Here is a 15,892-nt window from a genome sequence, read left to right as displayed (position 1 = left end):
AAAAAAGTTGTGGGGATAACTTTTAAAGTCAACTTTGCGGCTCGGCGGCTCTGGGAAGGAGATGGATGGGAAAGAGATGGATGGGAACGCCATGGATGGGAACGGCATGGATGGGAAGGAGATGGATGGGAACGCCATGGATAGGAATGGCATGGATGGGCTTTACACAATGAACCCGTCACCAGCCACACCTCGTTTTGCAAAGTCTGGCTAAACTCCAGTCCTAGTACCACTGGTAAAGATTGAATTTGAACCATTATGGGCAGTTCACACAGGGAGGGAGGGAGAGAGAAGGAGAGAGAGGGTGGGGAGGAGAGAGAGAAGGAGAGAGAAGGGGGGGGGGGGGTGGGGGGTGGAGTGATTGTGTGGTCAATACTGTTTGAAATGGGGTTCCCTGGATTCTGCAAAGCCTAGCCTTGGGCAGAACTGTATTGGTGCAGCGGTAGAGTTGCTGCCTCACGGCCCCAGAGACCCGGCTGTGGCCCTGACCACGGGTGCTGTCTGTACGGAGTTTGTACGTTCTCCCGGTGACCGCGTGGGTTTTCTCCGGGAGCTCCGTTTTCCTCCCACATCCCAAAGACGTGCGGGCTTGTAGGTTAATAAAGCGGAGGTTGGCAGGTTATTGATGAGTGCGGGTGTCAGGGGTTACGGTGAGAAGGCAGGAGAATAGGGTTGAGAGGGAAAGATCGATCAGCCATGATTGAATGGCGGAGTAAATTCGATGCCTAATTCTGTTCCTATTACGGATGATCTAAAGAGAGTCTAGCCCAAGGAACGTGATCTCGGGATGAGGGATCGGACGTTTTGGACTGAGCTGAGGAGCATTTCCCATCTTGAGTGATTGAGAATCCGTAGAATTCTCTGTTCCAGATGGGGTTCCTGTCTAGTTGGAAAGATATTTGGACAGGTACATGGGCTTGTGCACTCTGGAGTTTAGAAGGATGAGAGGGTTTCTCATTGAAACATATAAGATTGTTAAGGGCTTGGACAAGTTAGAGGCAGGAAACATGTTCCCGATGTTGGGGGAGTCCAGAACCAGGGGCCACACACAGTTTAAGAATAAGGAGTAAGCCATTTAGAATGGAGACGAGGAAACACTTTTTCTCACAGAGAGTGGTGAGTCTGTGGAATTCTCTGCCCCAGGCGTAGAGGGATATGGGCCAAACGCAGGCAAGTGTGACTAGTGTAGATGCGGCATGTTGGTCGGTGTGGGCAGGTTGGGCTGAAGGGCCTGTTTCCATGTCCCGTGACTCCATGAGTGTTTTCCACAGTGAGAGCAAACGGGCTGGACTTTGGGAAACAAGTCAGTGGAATGGACGTAAAGGATTGAACAGGAGGGCTAGCTCGATGGGCCGATTGGCCTCCTGCGTGCAGTGAGCTCAGATTCCCTTGTGTATGACTGCTGGACGAAGGGCTATCTCAGGAGGTCCTTGATCAGAGTGGGCCATGGCCCGCCAGTCTCTGAGGCGGAGACAAGAGTCTTGGCTTGCCAGCTCCCAATGCATGTACATTGGTGGTAGACAAAAATGCTGGAGAAACTCAGCGGGTGCAGCAGCATCTATGGAGCGAAGGAAATAGGCAACGTTTCGGGACGAAACGTTGCCTATTTCCTTCGCTCCATAGATGCTGCTGCACCCGCTGAGTTTCTTAAACATTTTTGTCTACCTTCGATTTTTCAGCATCTGCAGTTCCTTCTTAAATGCATGCACATTGGTTCCAGATCTTAACCATGTAACCATATAACAATTACAGCATGGAAAACAGGCCATCTCGGCCCTTCAAGTCCGTGCCGAACACTTATTTTCCCCTAGTCCCACCTACCTGCACTCAGACCATAACCATCCATTCCTTTCCCCGTTTTCCCACCCTCCTCCATATGTTCCTGCATCCCTCGCAAGTACTTTAACGAGCAATTTATCGTAACTGATCGAAGAATATAAATAAGAAAACTCCATTCTATTTAGAGGATCTCATGTGGAACCTGCCAGGGGGTTATGGTGGTGAATCGGTGGAACTCGTTGCCACTGAAGGCCAAGTGGAGGTCAAGTCAGTGGATATTTTTACAGCAGAGATTGATTATATTCTTGGTCAGTACGGGTGTCAGGGGTCAGAAGGCAGGAGAATGGGGTTGAGAGGGAAAGATAGATCAGCCATGATTCAATGGCGGAGTAGACCTGATGGGCCGAATGGCCTAATTCTGCTCCTATCATCTGCTGCACGTTCTGAGGATTGGTTACAATAGACAATAGGTGCAGGAGTAAAGGCCATTCGGCCCCTTCGAGCCAGCACCGCCATTCAATGTGATCATGGCTGATCATCCCCAATCAGTACCCAGTTCCTGCCTTCTCCCTATATCCCCTGACTCCGCTATTTTTAAGAGCCCTATCCAGCACTCTCTTGAAAGCATCCAGAGAACCGGCCTCCACCACCCTCTGAGGCAGAGATTGCCACACTCACAACTCTCTGTGAGAAAAAGTGTTTCAATTCATGGTTGTTCAATGGAAAAGGGATACTAAGATCATTAAGGAAATAGATGGATGGGTTGTAGGTATCGAGGCAAAGTTGGATAGATCATGCCACAGATGCTGCCTGTCCTGCTGAGATACTCCAGCATTTTGTGTCTACCTTCAGGCTAGTTTAGTTTCTTATTGTCATGTGTGTCGTGGAACAGTGAAAAACGTTTTTGTTGTGTGCTATCCAGTCAGCGAAACGACGATACATGATGAATGTATAGGCAATACATGCTAATCAAGCTGTCCACAGTGTACAGATACAGGATAAAGGGAATACCGTTTAGTGCAAGATAGTATAGTCGCAGCATGGTGGCGCAGCGGTAGAGTAGCTGCCTCACGGCGCTAGAGACCCGGGATCGATCCCGACTACGGGTGCTGTCTGTACGGAGTTTGCACGTTCTCCCCGTGACCTGTGTGGGTTTTCTCCAAGATCTTCCGTTTCCTCCCACACTCCAAAGACACGCAGGTTTGTAGGTTAATTGGCTTGGTGTATGTGTACCTTGTCCCTAGTGTGTGTGTGTAGGATAATGTTAATGTGTGTAACAGGGTCGGTGTGGGCCGAAGGGCCTGTTTCCGCGCTGTATCTCTAAACTAAACTAGTCCAATTAAAGAAAGTTCGAAGGTCTCCAATGAGATGGATGGGAGATCGGGACCGCTCTGTAGTTGGTGAGCTGCTCCAGTTGGTGCTGGGATTGACGTGGGGAGCTTGTCCTTGGAGAGGAACACAAGGTTTTTCCATATAGGACATACTGGTAGCAGCATTGGGCACAGAGATGGACATCCTGTTGTGTTCAAGACCAACTGAACCAAACTGACACCAGTATTAGACAATAGGTGCAGGTGTAGGCCATTCGGCCCTTCGAGCTAGCACCGCATTCTGGCAATCCGTACTATAGACGCGACCATCACCTAAACATTAAATGGTGGGGGGGTTTAGTTGAAGGGGATACAGCTGGATTGACAGCAATTTGACTATCAGTAAGCAGGGTGTAGATGGATACAACACACTGCAGTAACTCAGCATCTCTGGGGGAAAGGAATAGATGATGTTTCGGTCCGAGACCCTTCTTCAGACCCGACCCGAAACGTCACCTATTCCTTTCCTCTAGAGATCCTTGCTCCAGCAGTCCTGAACTACTATCTATCTCATTGGAGATCCTCAGACTATCTTTGATTCAACTGTATTGGCTTTATAGAATCATGTAGCATTGTTACAACATTTTGAGATTTTAAAAATCAAGTCTTTAATTTATCCCATCAGATAAAGCATAAAAATAAGTTTAATTTGACACCTAATTCACTTTCATATCTTCAGTATTAAAAAGGTTATGGCCATTTTCATACTCGGAAATTGGCATCTTGTTCCCTATTGCTTTTTCATTGACTTAACACAAAAGCTGTGATCGAGGACAGTCAAAAGCCCATAACTTTCTTAAAATTTAAGAGAACTGAAATACATTTTCAGTTATTATAGATTGAAGCATTCTGAAACAAATATGAATCAATCTTACTTAGATGTCTTGAAATTAAAGCATATAATTAGTTAGTTACCTAATTGTAGCTAATTACAAAATTCAATTACTAGATCTAAACATCTATCCATTTCTTAATAATAGATTAACATTTTTAAATAGCCTAAGTGTCCAAATAACATTCACACAATAATTCAGAATGTAACATAATTTTTAAATCTCATTGTCATGGGTTTATAGGCCAAATGGAAGGAATTTAATGTTTAATACCTGTAAATTAATGGCCATTTAAATCAGCTTGCGAGTGGGTTTTACTGGAACGGGACCATTTAGAACGCTGAGGTTGCGGTGAATTTAGTCCCCCATATCGGCAGCAAATACACTGCCGGTTCTTCAGGGGGGAAAATCACCGTTTCGCAACTTAAAATGTGAATTAAATACATCTTAAGCAACACTTTTATACATAAAAATAAACTACTTTCTTTTACCTGGTCCTGCATAAAATCCGTTCCAGTTGTCGGCATTGACGGCTTCAGAAGCTGATTTTAAAATCATTCCAGCGATTAATTTGTCGGGTGAATTTTTTTTAAAACACACAAAACGGCCGTAGGAACGATTCTTTAGCAAAATCTTGCACTCCAACAAATATAATTCAGGACCAGGTCGGGAAAAAACCCCGTTTTAACCCCGCCCCCCCCCCCCTCAAACACGCCAAAATCGCGCACACGGCCAGTGGCAGAATTACAGCGCCGCTGAAGGTAAGTTTTGTAACATGCCTAAATCATGCAGCATGGAAACAGGCCCTTCGGCCCAACTTGCCCACCCAGGCCACAATGTCCCATCTACACTAGTCCCTCCTGCCTGTGTTTGGCCCATATCCCTCTAAACCTGTCCGAGGTGCTGGCCCGAAGGGCCGAATGGCCTACTCCTGCACCTATTGTCTATCCATGTACCTGTCTAAATGTTTCTTAAACGATGCGATAGTCCCTGCCTCAACTACCTCCTCTGGCAGCTTGTTCCACACACCCACCACACTTTATCTTGTAGTAAACGTTATTCCCTTATCATGTATCTGTACAGTGTGTCGATTGTAATCATCGCTGACAGGATAGCACGCAACAAAAGCTTTTCGTTGTACATGACAATGACCCAAAACTCAAAAAAACTCAGCAGAAATAGTTTCCACTGACCTCATACACTCCACTCCCTCCCTGACACGGTAAGGGGTTGAGTTGCCTGGAATTGGAACATGAGCTACTGGGTCTCCCTCTCATCCATATTTGGCCTTGCAAGTCTACGGGACTGGTGTTGCTAAAATATGCTCCATCCAATGAAGGATGCTTGGGGGACCTGGAGCCCATCGTCCGTTTGGGTCAGGAGGAGTCAAGAGTGTTTTATTGTCGTGTGTACCAGATAGAACAATGACATTCGTACTTGCTGCAGCACAACACAATGTGTCAACCTTGAATTCCAACAATTTCAAGTAGTTAGCTTTTCTAATGTGTGTCAGAAGAGGCCAATTTAGTCAAGATGTCGTCAGCCTACAATGTTGAATCAGTGAGGATATTCTGTGACTACTTGTAACCACTTCCCTTGAGGAGAAGGTGGAGACTGAAAATAGTATTGCTTCATTGTGTTCAGTTCAGTTAAAAACAAAGTTCAGGATTTAGAACGGAGACGAGGAAACACTTCTTCACCCAGAGAGTGGTGAGTCTGTGGAATTCTCTGCCTCAGAGGGCGGTGGAGGCCGGTTCTCTGGATACTTTCAATAGCGAGTTAGATAGGGCTCTTAAAAATAGCGAAGTCAGGGGATACGGGGAAAAGGCAGGAACGGGGTACTGATTGGGGATGATCAGCCATGATCACATTGAAAGGCGGTGCTGGCTTGAAGGGCCGAATGGCCTACTTCTGCATCTATTGTCTAATTAGGCCATTCGGCCCATCAGGTCTACTCCGTCATTCAATCATGGCTGATCTATCTTTCCCTCTCATCGCCATTCTCCTGCCTTCTCCCCATAACCCCTGACACCCGTACTGATCAAGTGTGCAAGGTTCCGTTATTAGCTCTGACCCTTTTAAATGATCGTCTGTATTTAATAAGGGAACATATAATTAAAACACAAACTTTATTTGAAACGACACGAGGAAGTTCAATCTCTGCAAACTATCACATACAAAGTAGAATTGTGATCTGTCCTGTAGTTAGTTAGTATTCAGCTAAGGATCATTTGGGAAGAACAGTTTTTAAAAATAAAGAAAAGCATTTGCAATTTAAAAAAATCTTTCATTTCCACAGCACCTGTCGCCTCAGCATGTCCCAGTTTGAAATGTATTGTAAGATAGGCAAACGCGATAGTCAACTTGGACAAAGTAAGATCGCAGAACTACACCAGGAGATAATAACTTCACCCACTTCTAGCTAACAATGATCTATTCTACATGTTCCTTGAACTTCATCCCCTTTGATGTCCCGTTTTCACACCTTATCTCTGTGTCTCCCTCTCCCGACTCTCAGACTGAAGAAGGGTCTCGGCCTGAAACATCACCTGTTCACTCCTTCTCTGCAGAGATGCTGGCTGTCCCGCTGAGTTACTCCAGCACTTTGTGTCCACCTTTGATGACCAGACCCTGTTTCTTCAGCCTCAGTAGAGGGATAGATGTCGGGCAGAGTTCCCCAAAGTAGTGGCTGTAGGATCTTTACAACCACCTGAGATGGCACACTTGCCTAAGCGGCACGGTGGCGCAGCGGTAGAGTTGCTGCCTTACAGCGCTTGCAGCGCCGGAGACCCGGGTTCGATCCTGACTACGGGTGCTGTCTGTACGGAGTTTGCACGTTCTCCCCGTGACCGCGTGGGTTTTCTCCGAGATCTTCGGTTTCCTCCCACACTCCAAAGACGTACAGGTCTGTAGGTTAATTGGCTTTGGTATAAATGTAAATTGTCCCTAGTGTGTGTAGGATAGTGTTAGTGTGTGGGAATCGCTGGTCGGCACGGACCCGGTGGGCCGAAGGGCCTATTTCCTCTCTGTATCTCTAAACTAAACATAAACTAAGGCTTCTCGTTTTATTTGGAAGATCAACACCAACATAATAGTATGTAATTTGTTCATTTAAAATTGTGCAATTTCAATCCCAGCCTCTACAAGTACTTGTCCTCAGTAATATATCTGCTCTCAAAGGGAATCACACCTCAACTAATGTATGGAGTGGTTGGCATGGATACATTTACAAATTAGATACAAGAGTAGAACTACCTCACAGCGCCAGAGACCCGGGTTCAATCCTGACAACGGGTGCTGTCTGTACGGAGTTTGCACGTTCTCCCCGTGACCTGCGTGGGTTTTCCCCGGGATCTCTGGTTTCCTCCCACACTCCAACGACATTCAGATTTGTATGTTAATTGGCTTGGTATAATTGTAAGTTGTTCCTAGTGTGTGTGGGGGATAGTGTTAGTGTGCGGGGATCGCTGGTCGGCACGGGCTCGGTGAACCGAAGGGCCTGTTTCCGCGCTGTATCTACAAACTCGGCCCACCGAGTCCGCACCGACCAGCGATCCCCGCACACTAACACTATCCCCCCCCCACACACACACACACACTAGGGACATTTTACACATACCAAGCCAATTAACTTAAAAACCTGCACGTCTTCGGAATGTGGGAGGAAACCTGAGCACCCGGAGAAAACCCACGCAGGTCACGGGGAGAAGGTACAAACTCCGTAGCCGGGATCGAACCGGGGTCTCCGGCGCTGTGGGGCAGCAACTCTACCACTGCAGGTAGACAAAAGTGCTGGAGAAACTCAGCGGGTGCAGCAGCATCTATGGAGCGAAGGAAATAGGCAACATTTCGGGCCGAAACCCAAAGGAAATAGGCAACGTTTCGGGCCGAAACACTGAAGGAAATAGGCAAAGTTTCGGGCCGAAACACTGAAGGAAATAGGCAAAGTTTCGGGCCGAAACCCAGAAGGGTTTCGGCCCGAAACGTTGCCTATTTCCTTCGCTCCATAGATGCTGCTGCACCCGCTGAGTTTCTCCAGCACTTTTGTCTACCTTCGATTTTCCAGCATCTGCAGTTCCTTCTTAAAAACCCTACCACCCCTGCTGTTGACTGGAACAGCCTATGCAAAAAAAACAAAAAACAAACTGTGATTGTTGTGGACTGGGTTTACTGCAAGAGCAGACTGACGTGTCACAATGTGGTATTGCGATTTGTTGTACGGTTAGTTGGGAATGTGCGTGGGGGAAAAAAAAAAAAATGCTCAGGATGCATAAAGGAGAAGGGCCATTGTATAGACAAGGATGCAATGTATATACGTAATCTCATTGGCACATTTACAACACAACAAAGTAACCAGCGGAACAAGCCTGATCATCACCGCATCTGCTTCCATTTTACCGATGTACAGAGGTTTTTAAATTAAGTTTCTATTTCATGCAAAAGGGTTTATTTATTTTGTCATATTTTTGTAATGCTGCATAAAGAACAATAAAACTGCACAGAAACAAACTGGATAATGTCCTACCTTGACAATGGGCAGCTGGGGGTCGAGGGAAGGTGCGTTCACCGTTGATCGCGGGCGGGCCCTGTTTCCACCCATCTTTCCACCACCACGCACAAAAAGTCAAAGTCAATTGTATTCCTCACGTACACCCGAAGGTGCAGTGAAATGAATTTGCCAGCAGCGATACACGTAAAAAGAACACACAATACACATTAAGATTGAACACAAACACCCACCACAGCATTCTTCACTGGGGTGGAAGGCAACAAGGTTCAGCCAGCCCTCCTCCCTTGTTCACCCGTGGTCGGGGCCATGAACGGTCGAACACACTCCGCGGCTTGGAGGTCCCGAATCGGCACAAGAAGCGACAAGACAGACACCATTGTATGCAGATGCCGAGAAGTCTGCTGACTTCAGCTCTGGCTGGGCAACTTGTCATCTTGTGTGTGGACTCGATAAGAAGAATGGGCAGCTTACACATTGTGGTTGGCCGTGAAGACGTTTTACAGATGGCCAAAAATTCGACGTCGGTTTTAGGAAGACACAGGACGGCGCGGTGGGGCAGCGGCAGAAACCTGGCTTCGATCCTGACCAGGGGTGCTTGTCTGCACGGAGTCTGTGTTTCCCGAGATCTTCAGTCTCCTCCCACACTCCAAAGACATAAATGTTTGTAGGTTAATCGCCTTCTGGGAATCGTAAATTGTTGTGTGTGTGTGTGTGTGTGTATGAGTGTGTGTGTATGAGAGTGTGTGTATGAGAGTGTGTGTATGAGAGTGTGTGTATGAGTAAGTGTGTGTATGAGTAAGTGTGTGTGCGCGTGTGAATGTGTCTGTGAGTGTGAGAGTGTGTGTGTGTGTGTGTGTGTATGAAAGTGTGTGTGTATGAGTGTGTGAATGTGTCTGAGTGTGTGTGTCTGAGAGTGTGAGTGTGAGTGTGTGTGTGTGTGTGTGCGCGCGCGTAGGGCAATGTTAATGTGCGGAGATCGCTGGCCGGTGCGGACTCGCTGGGCCGAAGAGCCTGTTTTCGCGCTGTTTCTCTAAACTAAACATGGATGGGAAGGGGATTGAGGTCCACGGGTCGTGTCACAGCTGCCAATAGTGGAGCTACCTGTCAGGGCAGCAGAAGAGGCAAGAATTGAAGAACAGAAGTCTTGGGGTTTTGGGCATGGGAGAGATGATTAAAAAAAGGCACAAAGTGCTGGAGTAACTCAGTGGTTCAGGCAGCGTCCCTGGAAAACATGGATAAGTGATGTTACATATGTTCTAGAGGGGAATTAGTCCAAATAACCCATCAGGTCTACTTGGCCATTCAATCATGGCTGATCTATCTTTCCTGCCCAAACCCATTCTCCTGCCCTCTCATAGAAACATAGAAAATAGGTGCAGGAGTAGGCCATTCGGCCCTTCGAGCCTGCACCACCATTCAATATGATCATGGCTGATCATCCAACTCAGTATCCTGTACCTGCCTTCTCTCCATATCCCCATTGATCCCTTTAGCCACAAGGGCCACATCTAACTCCCTCTTAAATATAGCCAATGAACTGTGGCCTCAACTACCTTCTGTGGCAGAGAGTTCCACAGATTCATCACTCTCTGTGTGAAAAATGATTTTCTCATCTCGGTCCTAAAAGACTTCCCTCTTATCCTTAAACTGTGACCCCTATTTCTGGACTTCCCCAACCTCGGGAATAATCTTCCTGCATCTAGCCTGTCCAACCCCTTCTCCACGTAATCCCTGATACCCAGGTTGAGACCCTTCAGACTAACAAAAGTAAGGTGGGCCAAGACCATGGAGAGACTTATAGAATCAACACAGAAAGAGTTTTGAATTATATTTACATCTGGCAGTGTTTGATCAAGAGCCAGCATTGGACAGTGAACATGGGTCGATGGGTAAATAGAACGTGCTGTAATAGGTAAATATGAGACGAGAGCGGTAGAGTTACTGCCTCACAGCGCCAGAGACCCGGGTTCCATCCTGACTACGTATGCTGTCTGTACGGAGTTTGCACGTTCTCCCCGTGACCTGCGTGGGTTTTCTCCGGGCGCTCCGGTTTCCTCCCACACTCCAAAGACGTACAGGTTTGCAGGTTAATTGGCGGTGGTAAAGAAAAAATGTAAAGTCTCCCTCGTGTGTAGGATAGTGCTGGTGTACGGGGTGATCGCTGATCGGTGCGGACTCGGTGGAACCAAGGGTGGCAGGGAATGTCGGGCCGAATGGCCTGTACACTCGGCATCCTGTCACGGCAGCAAGATACAAACTCGGCAAAAACTATCGGTGCTTTAAAACAAACGGTAAGCCACAGGAAATGGTATTTGTCAAAATATTTTAATTTGCATCTAGACGGTACATTAGCTTTTGTTTGCTAAATCCACAATAGAGAGCTCAAAAAAATGTGTATAAATTCAGAGAGCAGCAATAGACCAGATCAACGTAATTACTGACGGCGATCACACCAACTCTTGCCTTTTCCAATTCACGATATCATTTAATATGAGGCATCGCTCCACACTCTCACCCCCCCCCCCCAATCCCCCTTCACCACTGTGACCCACATCACTGTGAGCTACAAGCCACCCAAGTCAACCAATACCCAGGCTGAGGAGTTACTACACAGCGGCATCAAACGGTGATAGTTCCAGCTGTTTTGAGGAGCGATGAGTGGAGGGGAGGGGAGGGGAGGTAGGGGGGTAATATATATGTTAAACTGCCCCTGTCCCACTTAGGGAACCTGAACGGAAACCTCTGGAGACTTTGTGCCCCACCCAAGGTTTCCGTGCGGTTCCCGGGGTTTTTTGTCAGTCTCCCTACCTGCTTCCACTACCTGCAACCTCCGGCAACCACCTGCAACCTCCGGGAACCGCACGGAAACCTTGGGTGGGGCGCAAAGTCTTCAGAGGTTTCCGTTCAGGTTTCCTAAGTGGGACAGGGGCATTTTACTGCTCTTGTTCACCAACCCACCAAGCGAGGAGATACGAATATCGCCTCGGTTTGCAATTGCCATTGTCGAACTGTTCTCCACCGTTCAGTACGGAGGGGAAGGGCAGGGGGGGGGGGGGGGGGGGGGGGCTGGGAGAGACAGACAAAGGTGGTCATCCAGGAATGACTGACCATCTTCAGCAGTGACTCTGCTGCAGGTTGTGTCACTAGGATAGCCTAAAGCAAGAAATAACTGGCCCTTGGGGCCCAGCCCCGAAATTTGCCCGTGGCAAACTGAAGGCTGCCGACGCACGTGAGCCATGGTGGTCTGGTAATATTCCCAATTTCCCAGGCTAAAAATTCCGAATATATCTTGGCAATCGCAGCCAAGCCCACTCTCACTGTAAATACTAACCTATCCCAAAGTTTGCCTCCTCTAAATCTAACAAAGGCCATTTATTCCAAATAAGAAACGGTATTGATTCAGTTGAAAAAGATTTGCATTTTTATAGCACATGGCACCACCACAGTAGTCAAAGAGTCAATGAAGTATATTTTGAAGTGTAGTCACTAATGTAATGGAGGAAATGCACTCCATAATGGCGGAGGGATGAAGTTGGCAGAAGCATCAGGGGGAATAGCTCGCTTTTGTTTTTTTCCATATCAGCACAATGTCATCTTTAACCTTCATGTTCAAGTGCAGGCAAGGCCTTGACTATATGTTTTAGATGTAAGATAACACCCTGAACATTGCGGCACTCCCTGAATGTTTCACCAAAGTTTTTTTTTTAGGTCAAACACCTGGAGTAGGGACCGGGACACTCAGTGTCTGATTTAAACGGCCAGAGTGTGTGGCCCATGGCTGGCAGACGTACATACGTACAGCCACAAGAATTAATGTCCAGCAGAGGTGCAGAGGATGGTTACAGCAGGCAGGCAGGCAGGCAGGAAGGAACCGAGAGCTGGCGGGTGGATGGGCAAGGTTCCTGGGATAGTTTGCAAACCGCAAGATCAATTGTAGTGTGTACAGTGGAGATGACAGGGTGAGAACAAGCACAAGGAAACACCGGCTACTCTCACCTCTCGCCCACTTTTCTGATGCTCCCAGTTGACCTAAAGGGCCTGTCCCACTAACCCGGCACCCGTCATAGTCGCAGCAGGCCGCATGTTGAAATTCCAGCGGCGACCAGAAAAAGGTACGACTCTTTGGGCGACTACTCACGACCATACAGGCGTCACCCGGTGAGGGGGGGAGAGGGGGAAGGGGAGAGGGGGGAAGGGGAGAGGGGGGGAGAGGGGGAAGGGGAGGGGAGAGGGGGGAGGGGAGGGGGGGAAGGGGAGAGGGGGAAGGGGAGAGGGGGGAAGGGGAGGGGGGGGAGGGGAGAGGGGGGGAGAGGAGGGAGAAGGGGAGGGGAGAGGGGGGGAGGGGAGGGGGGGAAGGGGAGAGGGGGAAGGGGAGAGGGGGAAGGGGAGGGGGGGGAGGGGAGAGGGGGGAAGGGGAGAGGGGGGGAAGGGGAGAGGGGGGGAAGGGGAGGGGGGGAAGGGGAGAGGGGGGAAGGGGAGAGGGGGAAGGCGAGAGGGGGACGTACAATGCAGGTGCAACACTGGAGTGCTGCCCCCCTCCTCTCATCAGCCTCTCACCCACACTGGGACATTATCAGTTTGCAATCCACCCATGGCTCCAATCAGCTCGGTAATCACACTGGTCTGGACCCGGAAATACAAAAAAAGTTTGACATTCTTCACACTTACAAACACCTTTATTACAAGGCTTCTGTGGCATTTTATTTTTTTTATTTTTTTGTAAAAAATCTGATAAAAGCCAGCTCACACTGTTCATGCAGAGCGAAATGAAAGGTGACAGAGGGAGCAGGAGGGGGGAGGGAGGGACTTTGTACAATGTTGCTGGTACAGTGGTGGGCATTGGCATCTGAAACAAGAGCCCACCATTGTCCATCTGGTGGGGAACAGGATGGTTGGACTCCACCAGACAGGAAGCCGAGATAAAGCGGGCTGCTGCCAAACATGGTGCTGTAGGATGCTACAACAGGCAGAGTATCTATAAACAAAACAGCTGTCCATGCTCCTGGTTCCATTGTTAGCGAACAATTTCATCATGTTGGGAGCAGCACAAATGACATCCAGGTATGTGTGTGTGTGAGTGTGAGTGTGAGTGTGTGTGTGTGTGAGTGTGAGTGTGAGCTGGAGTGTGTGTGTGAGGTGTGTGTGTGTGTGTGTGTGAATGTGCCTGTGTGAGTGTGTGTGTGTATGAGTGTGTGTGTGTGTGTGTATGAGAGTGTGTGTGTGTGTGTGTGTGTGTGTGTGTGTGTGTGTGTGTGTGTGTGTGAGTGTGTGTATGAGAGCTGGTGTGTGTGTGTGTGTGTGTGAGGTGTATTGTGTGAGTGTGTGTGTGTGTGTGTGTGTGTGTGTATGAGAGTGTGTGGTGTGTGTGTATGTGGTGTGTGTGGTGTGTGTGTGTGTGTGTGTGTGGTGTGTGTGTGTGTGTGTATGTGGTGTGTGTATGTGGTGTGTGTGTGGTGTGTATGTGTGTGTGTGTGTGTGTGTGTGTGTGTGTGTATGTGGTGTGTGTGTGTGTGGTGTGTGTGTGTGTGTGTGTGTGTTGTGTGTGGTGTGGTTGTGTGTGTGTGGTGTGTGTGTGTGTGTGTGTGTGTATGAGAGTGTGTGTGTGTGTGTGTGTGTGTGTGTGTGTGTGTGTGTGTGTGTGTGTGTGTGTGTGTGTGTGTGTGTGTGTGTGTGTGTGTGAGTGTGTGTGTGTGTGTGTGTGTGTGTGTGTGAGTGTGTGTGTGTGTGTGTGTGTGTGTGTGTGTGTGTGTGTGAATTACATACAATAATGAGGGGAAACACATAACACTCTCACAGCTGGTGCAACGTTTTAAGACGGGGGGGGAAGACCACACGCACCATCCGAGTTCAGGACATTACTGGCTGCAAGGGCACTGATATCCAGGCTCTCTCTCTCTACCTCTCTCTCTCTCTCTACACCCCCACACTTGCTCCAATACCGGGTACACATTGTACTTGAAACCACCTCAAGGCCCAGGAGCGTGATCTGCCGTGACCAGGGCCAAATGTCCGTGGGGATTTGAGAGCAGGAACGGGAGGCAAGGAACATTACCGTACACGCATTGGTGACCTGCCGTGAATGAGACTCCCCACTAGCCCACTGGAACATGCCCCCTTGAGCGAGCGATCAATATAATGTGTGTGTGTGTGTGTGTGTGTGCGGAGCACTGGAACTGTCTGGAATCGAAGAGGACAAACTGGACAACCTATATGCTCAGGCTCATAACACAGTCAAACGCTGTGATCACAATCTACAACAAATAACTCTGGTGGAGGGAGGCACACGATTCCAGCTCAGCGTCCGAACCTCAAACTATGGAACATCACTTTCACCGCCTCCTCTCCCACCAACCGCATCACACTAACTACAGCCCACTTTCCACCCGGCAATCTATCCCTTCTGAGGCAGGCGGCTACATCAGCCACTAGAAGCCCACTTGTAGCTGCTGGGGATTTGTAAGGATCTAAGGTGTCATGTCAGGGGAGCTAGAATCACTGCAGCTGGTATCTGCACCTCAGTTAGAAAGGGCCTGCTATCCATCACCCCCTCATGACAAGATAAAGCCTTCTCAAGGCCGTGAAGTTCATCTGAAGCATCGACGACGATGAAAGCAGACTTAAATGTGGGAAAAATCCATTCAGCAACGGCGATGATTTTACTCAGCGATCAGGGACCAGTGTCTTTGGCAAACGAAGATCAAGACTCAGGTTAGAAGACACAAGGAACTGCAGATATTGGAACCTGGAGCAGAACACAAAGTGCTGGAGTAACTCATTGGGGCAGGCTGCGTCTGTGATGGGGACGTTTCAGATCGGGAACCTTCCCAAAAGGCCCAGAAGGGTGCCGACTCAAAGTGTGGACTATCCATTCTCTCCACAGATGCTGCCTGGCCCACTGAGTTACTCCAGCACTTTGTGTGAGGTGCCAAGGTGACGTGTCTTTCCCTTCAATGTGTGTCTAAAGTCATTCACAGAACTGAATAAATCCTCTCACCTGTCAGACTGAATGCCTGGCATCTTTACCGGTGAGCTGCTGTTGGAGTTCTGAATAAGGATCTTGTTCAAAATAAGGAGGAAAGAGAGAAAGTGTGCGAGGAGACTCACACCTGTTGGGTATGCCCACATGAGCCACATCAGTGGCATGGAGATAGTTTCAATTATGTAGAGTTTGCACAGTATCTGCAAAGCTTCATCTGAATCTGCTAATGGGTCACAGCTGCCAGGAAGGAAGGAAGGAACAGACAGACAGACTCAGACACAGACAGGCAGACAGACAGAGAGACAGACACACACAGACAGAGACAGACAGACACAGACACACACACACAGTGAGGATGTGTAATGGCCTAGATTCTCCAAGCACCTGAGATCACATTACACTGGAGGTCCTAGGGGCTGCA

The sequence above is a fragment of the Amblyraja radiata genome, chromosome 29 (genome assembly GCF_010909765.2).
Source record: "Amblyraja radiata isolate CabotCenter1 chromosome 29, sAmbRad1.1.pri, whole genome shotgun sequence".
In the NCBI taxonomy this organism is placed as follows: domain Eukaryota; kingdom Metazoa; phylum Chordata; class Chondrichthyes; order Rajiformes; family Rajidae; genus Amblyraja; species Amblyraja radiata.
Note: the sequence above shows the minus strand (reverse complement) of the source record.